General features: G+C 36.3%; 1 protein-coding gene across 6 annotated transcripts in view; it reads right to left on the bottom strand.

Moving 5' to 3' along the window:
* Positions 1-21914, bottom strand: part of SCLT1 (sodium channel and clathrin linker 1) — a 226190-nt gene that overhangs the window by 36620 nt on the left and 167656 nt on the right. Inside the window, exon 19 of one of the 6 annotated variants that reach the window (XR_003968348.1) lies at positions 20193-20317. The exons of the other annotated variants lie outside the window; for them this stretch is intronic. The gene's annotated coding sequence lies outside the window, so the exon portion shown is untranslated. The remainder of the gene's footprint in view (positions 1-20192; positions 20318-21914) is intronic. 6 annotated transcript variants of the gene reach the window in all.

Genomic DNA, 21914 nt, shown 5'->3' with positions numbered 1-21914 from the left:
AGAGAGGGAGACACAGAATCTGAAACAGGCTCCAGGCTCTGAGCTGTTAGCACAGAGCCCAACACGGGGCTCCAATTCACAAGCTGGGAGATCAAGACCTGAGCCGAAGTCGGACGCTTAACCGACTGAGCCACTCAGGCTCCCATAATTAATTAATATCTTTAATGTTTGTTTGTTTGTTTGTTTATTTATTTATTTATTTAGAGAAAGTGAGAGAGAGAGAGAGAGAGAGAGAGAGAGAGAGAGCAAGCGAGCACAGGCAGGGGAGGTGCAGAGAGAGAGTGGGAGAGAGAGAATCCTAAGCAGGTTCTGCACTGTCAATGCAGAGCCTGATGTGGGGCTAGAACCCACGAATGGTGAGATCACGACCTGAGCCAATATCAAGAATTGGACGCTTAACTGACTGGGCCACCCAGGTGCCTGATGATGAATTTAGAGTGAGATCACCAGCATGGCTGTGTGTTTTCCTCCAGCCACCTTAAGTTGAATGGGTGAAGGTACAGAAAGGACAACGGACTGGGGATAACCAGGGCTTGTCTGGCAAAAGGAAGAAGAGAAAGCATCAGCAGAGTTCAAAATGATTATCCCTGCTGACTCTTTCTAAACTACATGGCAACTGATGGATGGGAGAAGATATCTCCAAATGACACGTAAGATAAAGGATTAGTATCCAAAATGTATAAATAAGTTATCAAAATAAACACCCCCAAACCAAATAATCCAGTGAAGAAATGGGCAAAAGACATGAACAGACACATTTCCAAAGAAGACATCCAGACAGCTAACAGACACATGAAAAGATGCTGAGCATCACTCATCATCAGGGAAATACAAATCAAAACCACAATGAGATACCACCTCACACCTATGAGAATGGCTAAAGTTAACAACTCAGGCAACAACAAATGTTAGCGAGAATGTGGAGAAAGGAAAACACTTTTGTACTGCTGGTGGGAATGCAAACTGGTGCAGCCACTGTGGAGAACAGTATGGAGGTTCCCAAAAAATTAAAAATAGAACTACCTTATGATCCAGCAATTGCACTACTAGGTATTTATCCAAAGGATACAAAATGCTGATTCGAAGGGGCACATGCACCTCAATGTTTATAGCAGCACTATCAACAATAGCCAAATTATGGAAAGAGCCCAAATGTTCATTGACTAATGAATGGATAAAGAAGAGGTGGTATATATATATACAATAGAGTATTACTTGGTGATCAAAATGAATGAATGAAATCTTGCCATTTGCAACAATGTAGATGGAACTAGAGTGTATTATGCTAAGCGAAATAAATCAGTCAGAAAAGATAGATATCATATGATTTCACTCATATGTGCAATTTAAGAAACAAAACAGATGAACATAGGGGGAGGGAAGGAAAAATAAGAAGAAAACAAAAAAGAAAGGGAGGCCAACCATAAAAGACCCTTAAATACAGAGAACAAATTGAGGGTTGCTGGAGCAGGGCTGGGTGGGGGGATGGGCTAAATGTGGATGGGCATTAAGGAGGCACTTGTTGGGATGAGCATTGGGTGTTAGGTGTAAGTGATGAATCGCTAAATTCTATTCCCGAAATCATTATTGCACTATATGTTAATTAACTTGGATTTAAATAAGATTAAAAAAAATAAAAAATAACTTAAGAAAAACTATATTCCCTTCTAAAAATATATATACTACCTATTCCCTTTTTCTGCTTTACATTTCTCTTCAGCCCTTATCATTCTCTACCACACTGTATACTTAATTTCTCTTGTTTACTATCTTTATTAGAATGAAAACTCCAGGAAGGCAAGGATTTTTTGTCTGTCTAGTTCAATGCTATTGTCTTTTAAAAGCACATCTTCTTGCTGGATAACGGCAAAGCAGTTTCACCCCCTCACTCTCCACCAATGCCCCGTAGTTTCACAGAGAGAACTGACTGGCTGGCTTATTAGCTAGGAGCTATTTTTAAAGGACTAGGTGCTTTGGATATAACTTTTATTTTTAAAACTGGTAATATTAACTTATTCTTATTAAAATAAGGAACCTTAAGGTGATGGAGGTTTCTCTAAAATTTTCTTAAGTAGAAGAGAGTAATATAAAGTGGAAAGTGATAGAAATGATATTGGAATACTGTAAGGGCCCGATGAGAAAATCTCTGTAGCCACCTTCTTCCTAACTGGTTAGGAAGGGGTGGGAGAATAAAATGAATTAACATTTATAAGAGGCATCTCTGGCATAGTGTGGAAAATGGATTAGAGGGAAGACAAGTTTAGGGTTCCAGAAATCAATCGGAAAGCTGTTGCAGTAATCCAGGTAAGGAGATGAGGGTGGCCTGAACTAAGGAGTGAGATAAAGGCAAATATCTTTGAAAAACATTAAGGAGGGAAGATCAGCCAGACTCAGTAATTGTGAAGGTACAGGAAAGGAGGTAGAAGGAGAGGGGTCAGGGCAATTTGCTCTTATGGTCATTCTATGGACCACATCAATGTTGTTTTCAAGATTCTGATGATTGGAAACCACTGGACTACTTCCCATAGTATTTGAATTTTAGCTAAAAACACGACAAAAGCATATGAAAAACAAATAGTTTCCAGTATTCAAAAGATTAAGTTATGGTGGTATGATGACAGGCAGCAGGATTGAGATTTTTTTGACACACTGGACTCATTCCATGAAACTTTTTTTTTTTTTTTGAGAAAGAGAGAGAGAGAGAGGGGTGTGTGGGGGGGGGGGGGGGGGAGTAGATGTGAACAAATAGGGGAGGGGCAGAGGAAGAGAAAGACAGTCCCAAGCAGGCTCTGTGCCCATCGTGGAGCCCAAAGTGAGGCTTGTTCTCATGACCATGACATCATGACCTGAGCTGAAATCAAGAGTTGGACACTTAACCAACTGAGCCACTTACATGCCCTCAGGAAACTCCTTTAAATCAGTCATATATGGAGCTACCTATTCTGCTTGCTCATAAAGCTGGCATTGCATCTCAGATTTCAGGTGGAAGGGATTCTTCTTTGGTCTTATACTACTGGTTGGCAAAAACTCCTTTAAAAAAAAATCACACTTCAGTAATTCAACTAAATCACCTATAAATGTTGTACATAATACTTTAACAAATGCCCAGCACTATGCTATGGACTTTATGTTTACATAAATATTTATGCTTATATATGCATATTCATTCAATAAATATTATGTGCCAATAACTACTGATGTGCCTATGGATACACATGCTTACTTCACAGAGGTTTGTAATATATGACCAATGTGTACTTGAAATTTTAGAACAGGAGTTCAAACATGAGTTCAAACAATTGGATAAATAATCCTAGCGACATTATTTTGTGTGATATTTTATCCCCTGAAAGTATGATCTTGATTATGAGCAGTACTAATTTTAACTTATTTCACTCAATCCTGGTGCCTTCATCTTGGACTATGTATTCCTTTATCATCGACAGTTTTCATAATAATTATTAGAATGAATACCATTTAAAAAACTTTATGAGATAAGACAAAACCTTCACTGTAGGCTGTGGTAGAATTATGGCAATTTATGTTTCTTAGTTTTCTTGAATAGTGGCGGCACATTATACTTTATCATGTTTCACAAAGTTCAATTGCATTTCAAAACTAAAATTCTGCATAAAGGATTCAAAATTGAAAGGGGAATTTGTCTTAGAAAAGAAAAAATAATTGAAAAAAAGATCAACTAGCTTTCATTCATTCACTCAATAAATATGTTTTGAGTATCTTCTAGGGCTGACACTCTTTTAGGGTCTAGGGATATAGTGGGAACACAAGAGACAACTTACTTTATGCAGGGAGAAAGTAAAGATAAAAAGTATATTTTCTCCCTTCATGAGGGAGAAAAGATAAAAAGTATAAAGAAATAAATATAAATGCAATTACTTTAAAATTTTTTTTTAAATTTTTAAAATTTATTTATTTATTTTGAGATAGCACTGAGCAGGAGAGGGGCAGAGAGAGAGGGGGAGAGAGAGAATCCCAAGCAGGCTCCATGCTGTCAGCACAGAGCCTGATGCAGGGCTTGAACTCACAAACCGTGAGATCATGACCTGACCCTGAAATCAAGAGTCGATGCTTAACTGACTGAGCCACCCAGGTGCCCCTTCAGATTTTTTTTTAATGTTTGTTTGTATTTGAGAGAGACAGACAGAGTGCAAGCAGAGTAGGGGCAGAGAGTGAGAGAGGCAGAATCTGAAGTAGGCTTCAGGCTCTGAGCTGTCAGCACAGAGCCCAAAGTGGGGCTTGAACTCACAAGCCACGAGATCATGACCTGAGCCACAGTTGGATGCTTAACCAACTGAGCCACCCAGATGCCCCAAAATGCAGTAACTCTTAATGATGAACACTAAAAGGGAGAAACAAAAAATGGGTAATGGGATATAGTAACTTCTTAAGAGCAGGGCCTGGTCTTACTCATCACTGTGTTTCAACAGCAGCTAGCAGAATGCTTAGAAAAGAGTGGTCACTCACATGTTTTTTTTTATATAAATTAAAGTGAGTTTTTAGGTATCTGCTTTTGTTTCTGAAAGTACCTGTATAAATCTGCAAACTGAAGTAATTAGACACTTTAGACGGAATTCTGAACTTAATTCTGAACTTAATAAAGTGTAGAGACAGCCAAGATGTAAATAATCTTGCTGAACACTTTAAAGGTGTCCTAAAACCCTGATCTGAGCAAATTTGGATATTTTCAGGTAGGGTTACCAATTAAAAAAAGCAACTATATAAAATATTAATGTGCTTATATTCTTGCAGAGTTTATATCATTTTAATAATCTACATGTAATTTTTAATACAAAAGATAATAGTAAACCAAATGTGATTTATTCATTACTTTTTTTTTCTGAGAACTATGGGAAAAATCAAGTGTAATGAGTACCCACAAAGAAGTGGCACTGCCTTTCTCTTAAGCCTGATGCAAAATATCTGTCAAGTGACAAAAGCTTTTTGGGTAGATTTATAGTGTCTAATTATCAAAGCATACTGACTGAAGAAAAGCTATTATGTTAGAAAAATGCAATGTTTAAATCTTTACAGGACATCCTCCGCATGGGAAGTCCTCTCACTAAGCAAGAAGTATAGTTACAAATTATGCTACATTTTTCAAGATGTTTTTAAGATCTCAGCTAACATGACAGGTACTTTTTATCTTTCAACACCGTGATATAAATAGAAATTCAAAGTTAGGCACTTCTGTCCTATTAAAATCTGTCCTTATATCCTAGGCTTATGACTCTATACTATTAGTTGCTTCAAAGTATAATATAGTTGTTTTTAAATGTTTGTCTTGACTCAATTTGAGGCCCTAGGCAAGAGGTTCTGTTTTTTTTTTTTTTTTTTTCCCTTGTACAGCCGATTAAATGCACACTCCCAACCACTTTGGTTATGTGGCTCTCATACTCTGGACCACTGTACATCTGCCTTAACTGCCCCAGGGCGAGGTATCAGGCAACCAGAGCCCACTGAAATCATTCAAATTATCCAATCCTAACCCTACTTACCCTGCCTTATTCCTTCACACCGGAAAATACAATAAAGGGACCTTGCCCACTGTTACCCTACTTTCCCTCTGCCTTGTGACCCCTTCAGTGGCCCTCTGTTGGTGTGCTGTGTTTGCCCAGGAAAACTGTGATTATAAGAAATTATAAAATTCTTTCCTTTGTCTCTTAATCTGCATCTGCCCTTGCTATATCTCACTCAAAGTAATTTGGTTACAACACAGAGGCACACAATGTATTTCTTTTAGTTAAGACATAATACTAATATCAATTGCTAATGTTATTAAAGAAGTAATATGTTCTATAAGTGAACACTGATTCTAAAGACCCTGAGGCTAATCCCTGTACTAGTTTTTGAATTGATTTATTTTGTAGCTACAGTCCATTTCAACTTCCAGGATGCTGTAATCGACCAGCACACATGTAAACTCTGTACAAGACAAAGTTATCTAAAGATTTTCACCAAGACGTATCAATCACTGTGCTAAATGAGGGTGGCTATTTTTAAAGAGATATATATGCTTAGATCCAGTAAAAGCACACTAGGGCATTCAGCTTAATAATCCATGGAAAAACTCTACAACACTTTAAAAGCATTAAAGAGATGAAAATATAGGCAAAAAGTCCCAAGATAGTACTGAATGGAAGTTTGTAATGAGAAAAGAAGCAGAATACTGGAACACCAATGCTTCCTATGCCCCAGAAGGCATTTACCAATAGCCCATATTTAGGATCTCGTTCTTTCATGAGGGGGTGTGGTAGAGAAACCTTGTTCCAATAACTGATACCTCTTTCAGGATAAAGGTGAAACATATCTTAATCCATGTCCTTCCTTGTAAAGTCATAGAACTATAGAGAAGCTACCTTTGAGTCATAAGCAAAACAGTAGACAAGAAAAGAAAAAAGAAATATTCCTGTGAAGTTGTGGCCACAGGACCAGCTATCTTACAGATTTACCTCAAAGAACAATACCTAGGGTAGTCCAGAAAGCCTACTGTATGGTCAAGTGATCAAACCAGAAGTGCTCTAAGGCACCCAGAAGCAGCAAACGGCAAAGCCTGTCTAGGTAATCCCCATAACAAAATTTTCCAGTGCAATTACTAACAAGCAGATAGAGCAACCATACAACATGAATAGAACCAGCAGAAACAAACCTGTCTCATATTGAATTTATCAGATGTGGTCTTTCAAATATGTTTACTATTTTAAAAGAAAGCAATGGCAAACTTGAAATGTCAGCAAGAAAAGGAGGCTTTAAGAATGTAAAATGGCAGATATGACCAAGTAAATAGAACTTCTAGTAACAAAAACCCTTAAGATAAAAACTCAGTGGACATATACAGAAGGTTGAACATAAAGAGAACATAAAATATTAGACTTGAAGACACTGTCTGAATATAGCACAGAGAAAGAAAAAGATGGAAATAGAGACACAGTAATGTAGTATGGGAGAGAGAGAACTGAACAAAGGCAATATTTGTTTTGTTTTTAAAAAACCAACCTTATTGAAATGTAATTATGGAAAATAAATGTAGTCCATTTGAGTGTAGGGTTTGGTAAGGTCTGACAAATGCATATAGTCACATAACTACAATCACCAGTTAATACACAGAATATGGTCCATCACCCCAAAATATCCTCATGACCCCATGTAGTCATTGTCCCCTCTCTAACCCCAGCCCTACGCATCCACTAAACTGTTCTCGTTACAGATTAAAATTACTCGTTCTCAGAATTTCATATAAATGTGATCATACCAGTGTGCACTCTTCTTTGGCTTTTGTTTCAGCTCACTTTTGGACAATCATCCATGTTGTTGCATTTATCAGTAGTTTGTCCTTTTTTATCGCTGAGTATTTATCCCACACACCTCTTGATGAACATTTTGGGTTTTTTTTTTCCCATTTTTGGTTATCATAAATAAAGCATCTACAAAGACTTGTGCACAAGTTTTTTGTTGGTGTGAATCTGTTTTCATTTCTCTTGGTTAAATATTTATGAGTCCAACTGCATGATAATATAGTAAGTACATATTACTTTGTAGTAAACTGCCAAACTGTTATTATCGTTATTGACCAGTAAGATTTTTTTTAAAATACTCCGGGGGCACCTGGGTGGCTCAGTCGGTTAAGCATCCAATTTCAGCTCAGGTCATGATCTCACAGTCTGTGAGTTGGAGCCCCCGTGTTGGGCTCTGCGGCTGACAGCTCGGAGCCTGGAGCCTGCTTCAGATTCTGTGTCTCCCTCTCTCTCTCTGCCCCTCCCCCATTCGTGCTCTGTCTTTGTCTCAAAAATAAATAAAATAAACATTAAAAAAATAAAGTACTCTGAGTACAAGTTCTTTGGTCAGTTATACTCTTTGCAAATCTTTTCTCACAGTCTTATTTTGATTTTCTTAATGGTGATTTTTGAAGAGAAGTTAATACAATGTAGTCCACTTTATCAATTTTTAAATGATTTATTCTTTCTGTGTCCTATATAAGAAATTTTTGCTTACTACAGATTTTTTTCATGTTTCTTCTAGAATTTTTGGTTGTTTTCTTTTATGTAGACTATGATTCATTTCAAGTTACTTTGTATATTGTGTCATGTAATGGTGTGGCAGGTAGCCTCTAAAATGGCTCCCAATTTCTGTACCTTCTGTATTCAGACCCCCACATTCAAAGGGGGTGCTATACACAATAACTTGATTCTAATTATGGAAAAAGGTAAAAGTGATGAGAGTCACTGAAAGATTAGAGTTAAAAAAAGACAATACTTTGCTTTCCCCTCTCTTCTTTCTTCCTTTCTTTGCCCTCTTTCTTTCTCAGCTCTCACTCTGAGGGAAGCAAGCAGTCATGTTGTGAGTACACATACAAAGAGGTTCACGAGGCAAGGAACTGATGTCTCCTGCCAACGACAATTAATACTCGAGGACTGCCATGGCTTTAAAGTGAACTTGGGAGTGAATCCTCCCCTTTGGAGCCTTGAGATGCCTGCATTTCATCACAGATCCTGAGTCAGAGGCATTCTGATTTCAGATAAGCCTGGACTCCTGACCCAAAAAAACTGTGGAACTAATAAATGTTGTTCTAAGCCACTAAGTTTGAAGTAATTTGGTTAAAACAATTACTAATACAAATTAGTAATAGATAACTAATACAAAGGTTTTTTTTTTTTTAATCAAATATGGAAAACTTGTTGACTATTATTCTTAAAATACCCCTAACTGTCACCCCCACACTTTACCCTGCTTGATATTGTCCCTCTGGTCACTGAGGCTGTCTTGGTTTTTGTCTTTTTTTCTCATTATGCTTCATTTTGGGGTAATTTTCCTTTTCTGTCTTCAAGTTCTCTGATTAAATTTTTTTGTTAATCCCCCCAGTAAATAAAGCAATTTCCAATTTTATAATTAGCATGCCCAAATTTTCATATGGTTCCTTTCTCATCATCTTCACGTATTTCTTTAAATCACTGGGCACATTTTTAACCACTAGTTCAAAGTTTAATTATGCCAAACCTCTGTCATTTCTGAGTGTGTTTCTATGCACTGCTTCTTTTTTTCTTGGTTATGGGTACTATTTTTTGCTTACCTGGTAATAAAAGTGTTGGATTTTTTCTGGCAGGCAATTAAATTACTTGAGAACATGCTAGATTATTTTGAGGCTTGGTTTTAAGTCTTGTCAAGGCAAATTTAGAATACCTTTTGTTCTAGGCTGGCTTAATTCTATTAATAAGGTAAAGTCATTCTGGAATCTTTACTGAAGGATTCTCCCCTCTGGCTGGGCAGAACTCTAATATCTCCTAGCCCTATGTGAGCTATTGATGTTTTTCAGCTTATAGCTCCTTAGTCATTGTTTGCCTAGCTTCTTTGAGTTTCATTCTATGTATGAGTAAGAAACACAAAGGGACTACTATGCAGATTTCTAAAGCTCTTTCTCTGTGTAGCTCTATCTTCTCTGGTTCTCTGCCTTGCAAATTTCAGTTACTCAGGCAGACTTGGAAGTGGCTGAGATGTACCCTCTCTGGACCATGGTCATGAAAGTACCTTGACACAGAAATCCAAGGTGAGTCTAGATTTTATCTTGTTTCTTGTCTCTCTTGTATCAGAAAAATAATTGTTTCAAATATTTTGTCCAGTTTTCTAGTTGTTTCTTGTGGGAAGTTAAATCTGGCACCAGTTTCTCCATCATGGCAGGAAACAGGGATTTCCAGATGCCATATTTGAAAAGTTGACATCTGCCAATTTTCTGAACCAACACCAATCTACACTATCAAAAGGCACAAAATACAACAAATGAAATGACACCCATACTTAAGATACATCACAGTGAAAGGACAGAAAAACAAAACATTTAAATAGTCATAGGAAAAGAGATTACTTTCAAAGGAGTGATAAGTGAGGTGGCCAGATGTCTTCTATATAGAAATAACAGAAGTCAGAGGTAAACAGATTGTTTTTAATTTTCTGAAAGAAAATAGCAGTCAACTTGGAATTCTGTCAACCAGCCAAAATACTGCTCAAATAGGAACATAAAAAGTAGGAAAAATAGGGGCGCTCTGGGTGGCTCAGTCAGTTAAGTATCTAACTTTGGCTCAGGTCGTGATCTCACAGTTCATGATTTCGAGCCCAACTCTGGGCTCACTGCTGTCAGCACCGAAAACACTTTGGATCCTCTGTCCCCCACCATCTCTCTCTCTGCCCTTCTCCTGCTCATACTCTGTCTCTCAAAAAAAAAAAAAAAAAAAAAAAAAAAAAACCATTAAAAACAAAAAAAGTAGGAAAAGTAGTCCTAGCTGGAATGTTTGAGATGTAAGAAGAATGCAGAACAAAGAAGGTGGTAAATATATGGGCTAAATGAACTGTAATTATAAAATAATTAGCAGTGTGAAATAAAAACACTACAAAGCAGACTTAAAAATTTGGCAACAATAACATATAAGTTGGGCCAGGGAAACAAATGGTGTTAATATTTCCAAAGTTCTTGGATTATCTGGCTAGAGGAAAATGGCTTTAACTTTAGACTTTCCTATGGTAAATATATGGCATAATTTCTAGGGTAACAGAGTATTTAATTTCTAAAACTTAAGGGGAGAAGTGGAATGATTAAAAAAATACCTAGTCAATAAAAAAGATGAGAAAGGAAAGAAAAAGGAAGCAGAGATGATAAAAATAGGAAGTACTAAAATAAAACATAACAAATCTCAATATACTTTGGATTACACTGAGTATAAATGAACTAAATGGTCTAAAACAAAACTATATACTGTTTCTAAGAGACATATCTATGGAAAATAGAAGTAATTAACAAAAAGAGTATGTCCCCATATGTTTAGAAATTTAAAAATGTACTTATAAATAACACATGGATTGAAAGAAGAAATGAAAATCAGAAAATATTTTGAAGTAAATAAGAGTGAAAATACTAGATGTATCAAAACTTGTATGCTAAAGCTATGTCAGTGTCTGGGAGAAAATCAATAGCATTTAAGAAAATATATTCAAATGATGAAAAAACAAAAGGTGAAAATTTGTGTGATATGCTTCTATTTCAAGAACAGAAAAGGAACAGCAACATGAAAGCAAAGAAAGCAGAAGGAGCGAGGTAATAAAGAGAAAATATATAACAATATAAAATAAAGAAGATTAAAAAATCAAAGCTTATTTACAGAGTAATGAAATTGACAATCCTCTGGTGGAATGATAAGGACAAAAGACTAGGTACAAATAATATCAGTATCAACTGAGAACAAACTGAGGGTTGATGGGGGGTGGGAGGGAGGGGAGGGTAGGTGATGGGTATTGAAGAGGGCATCTTTTGGGATAAGCACTGGGTGTTGTGTGGAAACCAATTTGACAATAAATTTCATATATTAAAAAAACCAAATAATATCAGTATCAGCAATGCAATCATTACAGATGCTTCAGACATCAGATAAGAATATTATGAACAAATTTTATCCAAAATACTTGGAAATTCAGAAGACATGGAGGCATTTCTAGAAAAATATAATTTATCAAAACTGTTTCAGAGAAGAAAAAGAAAATTTGAAGAGTTTTTTTTAACTGTCTAATGAAATCAACAATCAAAGATATTCCTATAGAAATCCCAAAACAACAACAACAGCAACAACAACACTCCAGGCCAAGACAGTGTCACTGGAGAGATCTACCAAATATTCAAAGAAAATAAACATTTCTAACATACAGTTTATGAGAAAACAAAAAAGCAATTTTTTGAGGCTGGCATAACTTTGATTCTACAAATTAACAATGAGAGTTGAAGAATGGAAAGCTTCAGGTCCATCTCTCTAGTGAACACAGATGAAAAAATACTAAACAAAATACCAGCAAGCCAAATCCAGAAATATATTAAGAAGAATGCATTCGGACTGTGTTAGTTTTATTATAGGAATATAAATTTGGTACACTAGCAAAATTGATCTATAAAATTTATCCCATTGATTATAAGAAAAAAATCAAATGATTACCTCAAACAATACAGAAAAATCTTTTATAAAATTCAATAGGATAAAAACTCAGAAAAATAAGAAAACTTCCTGAATCTAACAGAAGTTATCTCCCAACACAGAAAACATTATATACAAAGATGAAGACTGAAAGCTTTCCTTCTGAGATTGAAAAAAAGGAGAGGCTATTACTCTGATTCTGCACTGTAATGGAGATCTATCCAGTGTAATAGGTGAAAAAGGGAAATAAATATATGATGACTGGAAATAAGTAAAAAAGTTGTGGTTTATATATACAATGGACTACTACTTGGCAATGAGAAAGAATGAAATATGGCCTTTTGTAGCAACGTGGATGGAACTGGAGAGTGTTATGCTAAGTGAAATAAGTCATACAGAGAAAGACAGATACCATATGTTTTCACTCTTATGTGGATCCTGAGAAACTTAACAGAAGACCATGGGGGAGGGGAAGGGAAAAAAAAAGTTACAGAGAGGGAAGGAGGCAAATCATAAGAGACTCTTAAAAACTGAGAATAAACTCAGACTTGATGGGGGGTGTGAGGGAGGGAAAAGTGGGTGATGGGCATTGAGGAGGGCATCTGTTGGGATGAGCACTGGGTGTTGTAAGGAATCCAATTTGACAATAAATTTCATATTAAAAAAAACTTATATTCAGAGAGGATATTATACATAACAAAATCCAACATATGCATTAATTTCTTAAATTATGTAGAAAACAAATGTGCAGTTATGAACCAAAGTTGCAATAATACTGGCTTTTAGACGATCTGCCCTTTTTTTTTTTTTTTTTAATGTTTGTTTATTTTTGAGAGACAGAGACAGCGACAGAGCACAAGCGGGGAAGGCAGAGAGAGGAAGACACAGAATCCAAATCAGGCTCCAGGCTCCAAGCTGGCAGCAAGGAGTCTGATGCAGGGTTCAAACGCACGAGTCTCAAGATCATGGCCTGAGCTGAAGTCAGATGCCAACTGACTGAGCCACCCAGGCACCCCATAGACTAACTGCTTTTTAAAAAATCTATTACTCTTAAATCAGGTAGAAAACAAAGAGTAGAGTTATATTTTTCTCTAAAAAATTTTTTTAAGTGCTTATTTATTTTTGAGAGAGAGAGTGTGCAGGGGAGGAACAGAGAGAGAGAGGGAGACACAGAATCTGAAGCACATTGCAGGTTCTGAGCTGTCAGCACAGAGCTGGGTGTGGGGCTTGAACCCACAAACCTTGAGATCATGACCTAAGCCAAAGTCAGACACTTAACCTACTAAGCCACCCAGGTGCCCCTTGTTTTCTACATAATGTAGGAGCCTGATGCATTTTGAACAATTGTTTGTTTACGCTTTTGGACATAATGTATAAAGGTATAATTTTGTGACATCAACAACTGAAAGGAGTGGGGACAGAACTATAAAGGATCAGAGTTTTTGTATGTTACTGAAGTTAAACTGGTATAAACCCAAATTAGTGTTACAACTTTAGGATGTTACATGTAATCCCTATGGTAATCTCTCTCTCCTCTCTCTCTCTCCTCTCTCTCTCTCTCTCCTCACACACACACACACAACACACACAACACACAGAATATACACAAAAGGAAATGAGAAAGGAACTTAATGTTTCATTTAAAAAAATCAGCTAAACTAAAAATAAGTGCAAGAATGAGGACAAAAAAGCTGTGAATATATAGAAAACAAATAGTAAAATGACAGAAGCAAGTCCCTCCTTATCTGCTAGCCTTAAAGAGAAGGAGATTCTGGCATACCCTACAACATGGATGAGTCTTGGGGACTTTGTGTTGGGTGAAATAGGCCAGTCACAGGGGGACTGATACCTCTGATACCTATATGAGGTACTTAGGGTGGTAGTCAGGTCACAGAGACAGAAGTGGAGTGGGTTGTTGCCAGTGGCTGGAGGAGGGGGGAAAGGCACTGGGGGAGTTTAGTTTAATAGGTACGAGTTTCCAATTTTCAAGATGAAAAGCAATTCTGGAGAAGGATGGGTGGTGATACATCATTCAGTACACTGAATACCACTGAAATGTATACTTAAAAATGGTTAAGATGGTAAATGTCATATGCATATTTTGCCACAATTAAACAACAGTTTAAGTGGAATCAATGCAAAGGTCCATCAACTGGTGAGCAGATAAACAAAATATGGTATATATCCATACTACTGACTCATTAAAAATAAACCAATACTGATCTGTGATACAATTTGGATGAATCTGAAAGACATTATGCTAAGGGAAAAGTGCGATGCAAAAGAACATATGATGTGATTCCCTATACAGGAAATGCCCAGAACAGGCAAATCTAAAGAGACAGCAAGTAGATTATTGAGATTGTCAGAAATAGGAAGTTGGTACTGCCTGCAAATAGGCATGGAGATTTTGTGGTTGATGGAAATGTGCTGAACCTGATTGAAGTGATGCTGCACAACTCTGTAAAATTACTATAATCACAGAATTGTATGCTTAATGGAGCGAGATATATGGTATGCAACTTATACCACAATAAAGCTTTGAAAAACTCAAAGAATCTACAGTTTTTGTACTGAGCAAGGTTCCTGGTTAAAAAAAAATCAGTTTAAAAAGCATTTTTCTATTTCTGTATGCAAGCAAAGATCACAAAATAAAATCAGGGAAATACTATTTATATCATAAAATATCAATTACTAAAATATACCAACTAAATTTACAAAGATGTGTAAAAACTTCTATAAAGAAATTCTACACTTTACTGAGGGTAGTAAAAAGATGTAAACAAATGGAGAGATGCATGTCCAAAAGTCTGGAATCTTTAAAACTTTAAATTATTTTAACTTGCTCCAAATTTACTTATAGACTCAATGTACTCCCAATCAAAATCTCATCACATTTCTTTATGGAATTTAAGAACACGATTTTAACATGAATAGGAAATGTCCATGGCCAATAACAGACAAGAATTTTGAAAAACAGAACAAGAGGATGGTTCTATCAGATATCAAGTCACTTTTCTAATTTTGTATTTGTTTTCAAAAGTGTCTCCTAAAGCTATAATAACAGCAATATGGTATCGACACAGGATTGGCAGACAGACAAATGAAACATAAGAAAGCTCAGAAACAGACACATACGAACACAAATTATGACAAAGGGGACTCTGCAAAATATTGAGGAAATGACAATTTTGTCATGAAAGGTTACAGGGATGAATGGCTACCACATGGAAAAATGGACTTCTATCTTACCCTATACACAAAATCAATTTTAGAGTGAATAAAGACTTATCTGTGGAAGGTAAAACTATAAAACTTTTGGTAGTTAAGCTAAAAGAGAATCTTTAGAGGTCAGGATAGAAAGGGAGTTTTTAAAATAAGACACACAGTCATCATAAAACCAAAGAGATAAATATGACTCCATCAAAGTTAATAATTTCTGTTTATCAAAATGTCAGTGCAGAGATGGGGAAGAGAAAAATAGAAAGAAGGAAATGATAAGCCACAGAATAGGAGAAGATATTTTTGTTTTTGTTTTTTGGAGAAGATATTTGCAACATTTGAGAAAAAGTAAACAATAGAGAAATGGTTAAAAGGCTTGAAGAGACACTTCACAGAATAAAAGTTCACAAGGCCAATAAACGTAGATGTTCAACTTCAATAGAATTATGAGCTGCAAGTTAAAACTATAATGAGAAACCAATAATCATTACAGTCACACAATTTAACATATCTCACTTCACTGAGTGAAGCTGAGGACTATCAGAAATTCTTACACTACTGCAAAAATGTAAATAGTTACAATTATTTTGAGAAAGTGAGGCCTTTTCTACTACGTTGAAAATATGCATTCCTTATGACTCAACAATTCCATTTTTAGGAATATGCTAGAAAGAGGGATGTCTAGGTATATCAGGATATTATAGAGTAATAATAAATTTATTATCCATTGTACTGCTAATGGGCATTTGCATTTCCATTTGGAGACAATTATGAAAAATGCTACTATTGGGGCGCCTGGGTGGCGCAGTCGGTTAAGCGTCCGACTTCAGCCAGGTCATGATCTCGCGGTCTGTGAGTTCGAGCCCCGCGTCAGGCTCTGGGCTGATGGCTCAGGGCCTGGAGCCTGTTTCCGATTCTGTGTCTCCCTCTCTCTCTGCCCCTCCCCCGTTCATGCTCTGTCTCTCTCTGTCCCAAAAAAAATAAATAAACGTTGAAAAAAAAAATTTTTTAAAAAATAAAAAAAAAAGAAAAATGCTACTATAAGCATTCTTGTAGCAGCTATGTATACGATCTTAAAAGCTATGATTTATTTTTGCCTGGTTTCTTTCCTTCTCCCCCACACCCCAAATGGGCCAAACTGAAAGCTTTAGGAGAGATTAGTAATTCAGCAATGAACTGGATAATGAAACTCTTGAACAGAGAAGATCAAGTGAAAATCAACTCTATGGAAACAGTTAATTCCATAACATGATTAAAGAAGAACTCCCTGTGATATTTCTTTCTTGGATATCTATATTTTATCTTTTAGTGCCAAGATTTGTTGCATCTTAAAAAAAAAAGTAGCTGTATTTCATTATATAAACATTGCTATTATCATTAAAGATGTCATTTACTATTAATTTTTGGTTACCAATATCTTTATGTTCCAGCAAATATGTTCCTCCAAAAGTGTTATTCATTACTAAGCTTTGGATCTTTGCTGCTGCAGTGTATTTCTCACCTTCAATTCTCACACCAGATCAACATTTCTAAAATCTACTGTGATTTCCAATATTTGAAAACTATATTTTTGGTAGTCAAAGAAGCCTTTTATTATCTTGATTAAGCTCATTAGGAAGAGTGTTACCAAAAGATAGATGACTTTCCAGTCTAGTATCACCATGTTAATATTATCAGTATGTATAAAAGGCACTGAGTGATTATATCATATAACCACAGCTATGCCTCACATCTGTCAGAACGGCTAGCCTCAACAACACAAGAAACAACAAGTGTTGGCAAGGACGTGGAGAAAAAAGAACACTTGTGAACTGCTGGTGGAAATGCAAACTTGTGCAGCCACTGTGGAAAGCAGTATGGAGGTTCCTCAAGAAGTTACAAATAGAACTACCCTACAATCCAGCAACTGCACTACTGGGTACTTACCCAAAGAATACAAAACACTAATTCAAAGGGATACATGCACCTCTTTGTTTATAGCAGCATTACTCATAGCGGCCAAGATATGGAAGCAGCTCAAGAGTCCATCAACTAATGAATAAAGAAGATGTGGTATACATATACAATGGAATACTATTCAGCCATTAAAAGAATGAAATCTTTCCATTTACAATGATATGGATGAAGCTGGAGAGTATAATGCTAAGTGAAATAAGTCAGAGAGAGACAAATACCATATAATTTCACTCAAGTGGAATTTAAGAAACAAAACAAATAAGCAAAGGGAAAAAAAGAGAGAGAGAGAGAGAGAGAGAAAACTGATGGTTAGAGGGGAAGGGGGTGGGAGTGGGGGGGTTGGGTTAAATAAGCGATGGGACTAAGGAGTGTACTTGTCATGATAAGCATTGGGTGTTGTATGGAACTGCTGAATCACTATATAGTACACCTGAAACTCATATAGAATGCTGTATGTTAATGAACAGGAATTAAAATAAAAACTTAAAAATAAAATGTTAACTGACAGCTGCAAAGAAAAAAAAAATAATCCCAGCTACCAAGGTTTCATGTTTTCAGATTTATTCTGCATATTTTTACAAAAAAAGTATTTTATTCAATTTCTTTTTATGATTACAGCCCATCTGGTTTAATGTCACCACTGTGTTCTCTATCTTCCTCTAAGGTAATTCAAGTCTACTCTCTTTTTCATCTTCACTTTGTTTTGATCTTTTGTGTTTACCACATGTGGGGACACATCTATTTTGTGCCCGTGCCAGATCTCCGCCTCAATTTATGTTTCGGGGGAAAAATAATCTGTGGAATCATTGATTTGTCTATAATTGAAAACAACTATACAAATTTTCCTTCACACAGCACTTTACAGGTTATTTTAAAAGCATGAGTTAGAACATTTAAAATTATTTTAGGGGCACCTGAGTGGCTCAGTTGTTAAGTATCTGACCGGCTCAGGTCATGATCTCACAGTTCATGAGTTCAAGTCCTACTTGGATGAGCTAAAGCCCCACATCGGGTGAGCTCAAGCCCTGCACAAGCCCCAGGTGAACCCTGCTTCTCTCTCTCCCTCTCTTTGCCCCTTGCTCACTAGCGCCCTCTCTCTCTCAAAAAAAAGTGATTTTAGATGTAAGAATTCAATTTGTGGGCATTTGTTACATTCATTAAGGTGTTTACTGGTCAAATATATTTAATCCTATATGCTAAAATATAAATGTATGGAAGTTAAGATCTATAAAACTTAAAGTCTAAGATATCTTTTTTAAATTTCTATATTTTTAAAATTTATTTATTCTTGAGAGAGAGAGCACATGAGCAGGGGAGGGACAGAGAGAGAGGGGGAGAGAATCCCAAGCAAGCACAGTCAGCATGGAGTGTAGAGCCCCGCCGAGGCTAGTGATATCAGAGTCAGATGCTTAACTGAGCCACCAAGGCTCCCCATAAGGTATCTATAATTTTTGAAGACATTCTTTGATCTTTCTGAACTAATAAAATACCCTACCCAAAAAAAAAAAAAAAGGATAATCTTACAACTCACAGACTCCTATGTATAATGGGACAACTCAAGGGAATCATGTAAAAATTCCTTGATAATGAGTATATAACTGGGGTGAATTATTTTTCAAAAATCAAGTACTATTCCTGAAGTCACAAGTTGTAAAGAACCTTAACAATCTTTCTAGCCCAGATGAAAGCAATAGACAGGGTTGTGTTAAAAGTATTTTGACAGACTCAAGACAATTATATTCAACATTCTACGTGCTTCCTTTTGGCAAAGTACTTTGATACTTCAGAGAATACAAACTGAAATAAAACACATTCACTATCAATAACCTACTGGGAATAATTAGCTGGTGTGTACAAGTTACATGTATAATATAGCAAAGCCTAACACAGCCAAGAACAGTATTTTAAGGGTTTAGAGTAGGATGGAGATTACAGTAGTCATAAATATTTCTCAGTAAAACATGTGAATAGGCATAATAAATGTTTATGTGTACCTGTATACACATGCATATATGTGTGTGCACACACAGATATACCTATACCATAAATAGCCTCCTGTCAGTTCAAGTCAGGTTTGCCACCAAAGTATAGGCAGTTAACTTTGGAAAAGTCTGTTTTTCGGGTTTTTTTTTTTTCAAATTTAAAATTGCAGACAATGAATTATGGATCTGTATAAATTTTTCAAAGTCTAGAGTTTCCTCATGTGTAAAATGGAGAGTGTGATGGTTAATTTTATGTGTCAATTTGTCTGGGCCATGGTGCCCAGATGTTTAATCAAGCATTATTCTGGATGTGTCTGTGAGAGTGTTTTAGGTAAAATTTACATATAAATCACTGGACTTGGAATAAAGCAGAATACCTTTCATGATGTGGGTGGGCCCCATACAACTAGTTGATGGCCTCATAGAACAAAAAGCTGACTTCCCCCAAGCAAGAGGAAATTCTGCAGTAGACCACTTTTGGACTTGAATGGTAACAATGGCTCTTCAGGTCTCCAGCCTGAATGTCTCTGGACTCAAACTGCAACCTGCAACTATTTCCTGAGTCTCTGGTTTGTCAGTTTTCTCCATCAAAAAACTTTACACACCTTATCCTTTATAGGCACTTGATTATATAGGTGATAATTTAAGTAACTGTTTTGCCATTGCATAGCATGGATTACCAGTGTACCCTTTACCAGTGGCCTTTAAATCTAATCAAAGCAGAGAATCAATTCCAGATAATCCAGATCCAGTTAGAGTACCCATTCATGAGGTTATATTCTTCTGGAACTACTTCTGTAATTGAAACCAATTCCTATATGTATCAGGGTTTATTCAGGAAAACAGAGCTACACTGAGTGATACAGAATATGGGATTTATTTTGGGAATTAGGTGTGACACACTTGTGGGAGCTGGTAGAAAAGCCAATGCAATGCAGTTGTTTCTGCATCTGGTGTTAAGTCCAAAGTCACTATGGGCCAGCTAAACTAGATGTCATGAAGAAAAGCTAGATATGAACGGAAGCAACTATAAGGACAAACTAGAACCCTGTTTTCATTTATCTCTCACCATCTCCAACTACTGCCGTAGATGACCTGCAGGAGAAGCTGGTGCCCTTTCCCATGCATCTACACGTTTAAAAGGAGTCTGTTACACATCCATATGTACATCCTCTTGGCCTTCGTCTAAGGGACCTGTGAAGAGTTAGCAGGGTGACCATGCAGTGGGGAAAAAGAAATCCAGGACATTTCAGTATTACTGTGCAAGGCTGCTGAAAAATTCTACAGATCCCAAATACCACAGTGGTCACTAACCAGGAGAGGTCTATGCAGATCAGGTCATCAATGAAGTCTTCGCTTAAGTTGTCTCACAATGGGCCTAGTGTGTCTACAATCCTACTCTGTGGTTATTTCCCTGGTTCTGGGATGCATAATTGGAACAGACACACTGAGCAACTAAATGGCAAAATCTCTACACTGGTTCTGTAAGCAGTGAAGTAAAGGCTATTATAGTAGGAAAGACCAAGTAGCATTTGAGGAAGTATAGTGAGTAAAGGCAAGGTACAATAAAAGTTTGACTTTCCACTTTATCTGTTTCCAGAATGTGCTGGTTCCACAGCATCTTCCAAAGGTGTCCAAAGCCTTTTTTTCTTTATTAAGTATCATTCTGAAGTCACGGATTTTTAATATATTTGACATGTTTCAATTTATTGTAGATACTCTTTTTGATGTTCAAACTGCCCCCACATCAGCCAGAGGGTGCCTACTTAAGTTAGCTCCTGGGTACTTTTGCCATGACCCAAGTAATGTTGATACCTTCTTTACCTTTTGCTACAACAAAGTGTTTTCTAGGCTCATCTTCTACTTTTCTATCCTAGATCTATGATCAATCATTTCTTTAAGAGTCCTGGTTTCTTTGGGATACATCATTGCGACAGAATACTGGTAAGTGCTTCCAGGTCCTTTTAGTGGACAGAGCCAGGAGATACATGTTTTTAAGAGTAAAACACATCATGAGTTCCCATTATATTCCCAATTTCAATTCGAGTTGTAAGTTTTATTTAATTTCTTTGAGTTTCTTCTCTATTATAAAAATCTTGGTTCTTAAAGACATTTACATAATTACTCAATTGCTTTATCTCATAATTATAAGCTTCAGAATAATAATACCGATATTATTTCTAATGATATAACTACTAAACACAGTTTATGGTTTTTTTTACATTTCCTTTTATCCTTAGGATTTATCTCACTAGGGATATACAGTCTAATTACTGTGTTTAATGTAACTTGACATAATTTATCTGTGTAATTAAGCCATTAACTTCCTACACAATTAGCTCATTTGTCTAATTTTACTTTCAATTAAAAAAAAATTTTTAGAGTTTATTTATTTTGAGAGAGAGACAGACAGACAGACAGAGTGTGGGTGGGGGAGGGGCAGAGAGAAAGAGGGAGACACAGAATCCGAAGCAGGCTCCAGGCTCTGAGCTATCAGCACAGAGCCTGATGTGGGGCTTGAACTTGGGAATGGTGAGATCATGACCTAGGCCGAAGTCGGACGCTCAATCAACTGAGCCACCCAGGCGCCCCTAATTTTACTTTCAATTTTGGGGTTTTTAAAAAATTTTTTGATTTAATTTAAAAAATAATTATATGAACATTTATATAGCTTCAAACTCAAGCCAATATATCTATAAACAAGTTTCATTCAAAGAAGTCTAGCCTTCATCCTTTGCTCCTTTCTCTTTCCTCACAGAGAACCATTTCAATTACTGTTTTGGTCACCTCT

This window comes from Lynx canadensis, chromosome B1, assembly GCF_007474595.2.
Source record: "Lynx canadensis isolate LIC74 chromosome B1, mLynCan4.pri.v2, whole genome shotgun sequence".
NCBI lineage: Eukaryota > Metazoa > Chordata > Mammalia > Carnivora > Felidae > Lynx > Lynx canadensis.
The sequence above is the reverse complement of the archived record's forward strand: the minus strand, read 5'-3'. Positions and strand labels throughout refer to the sequence as shown.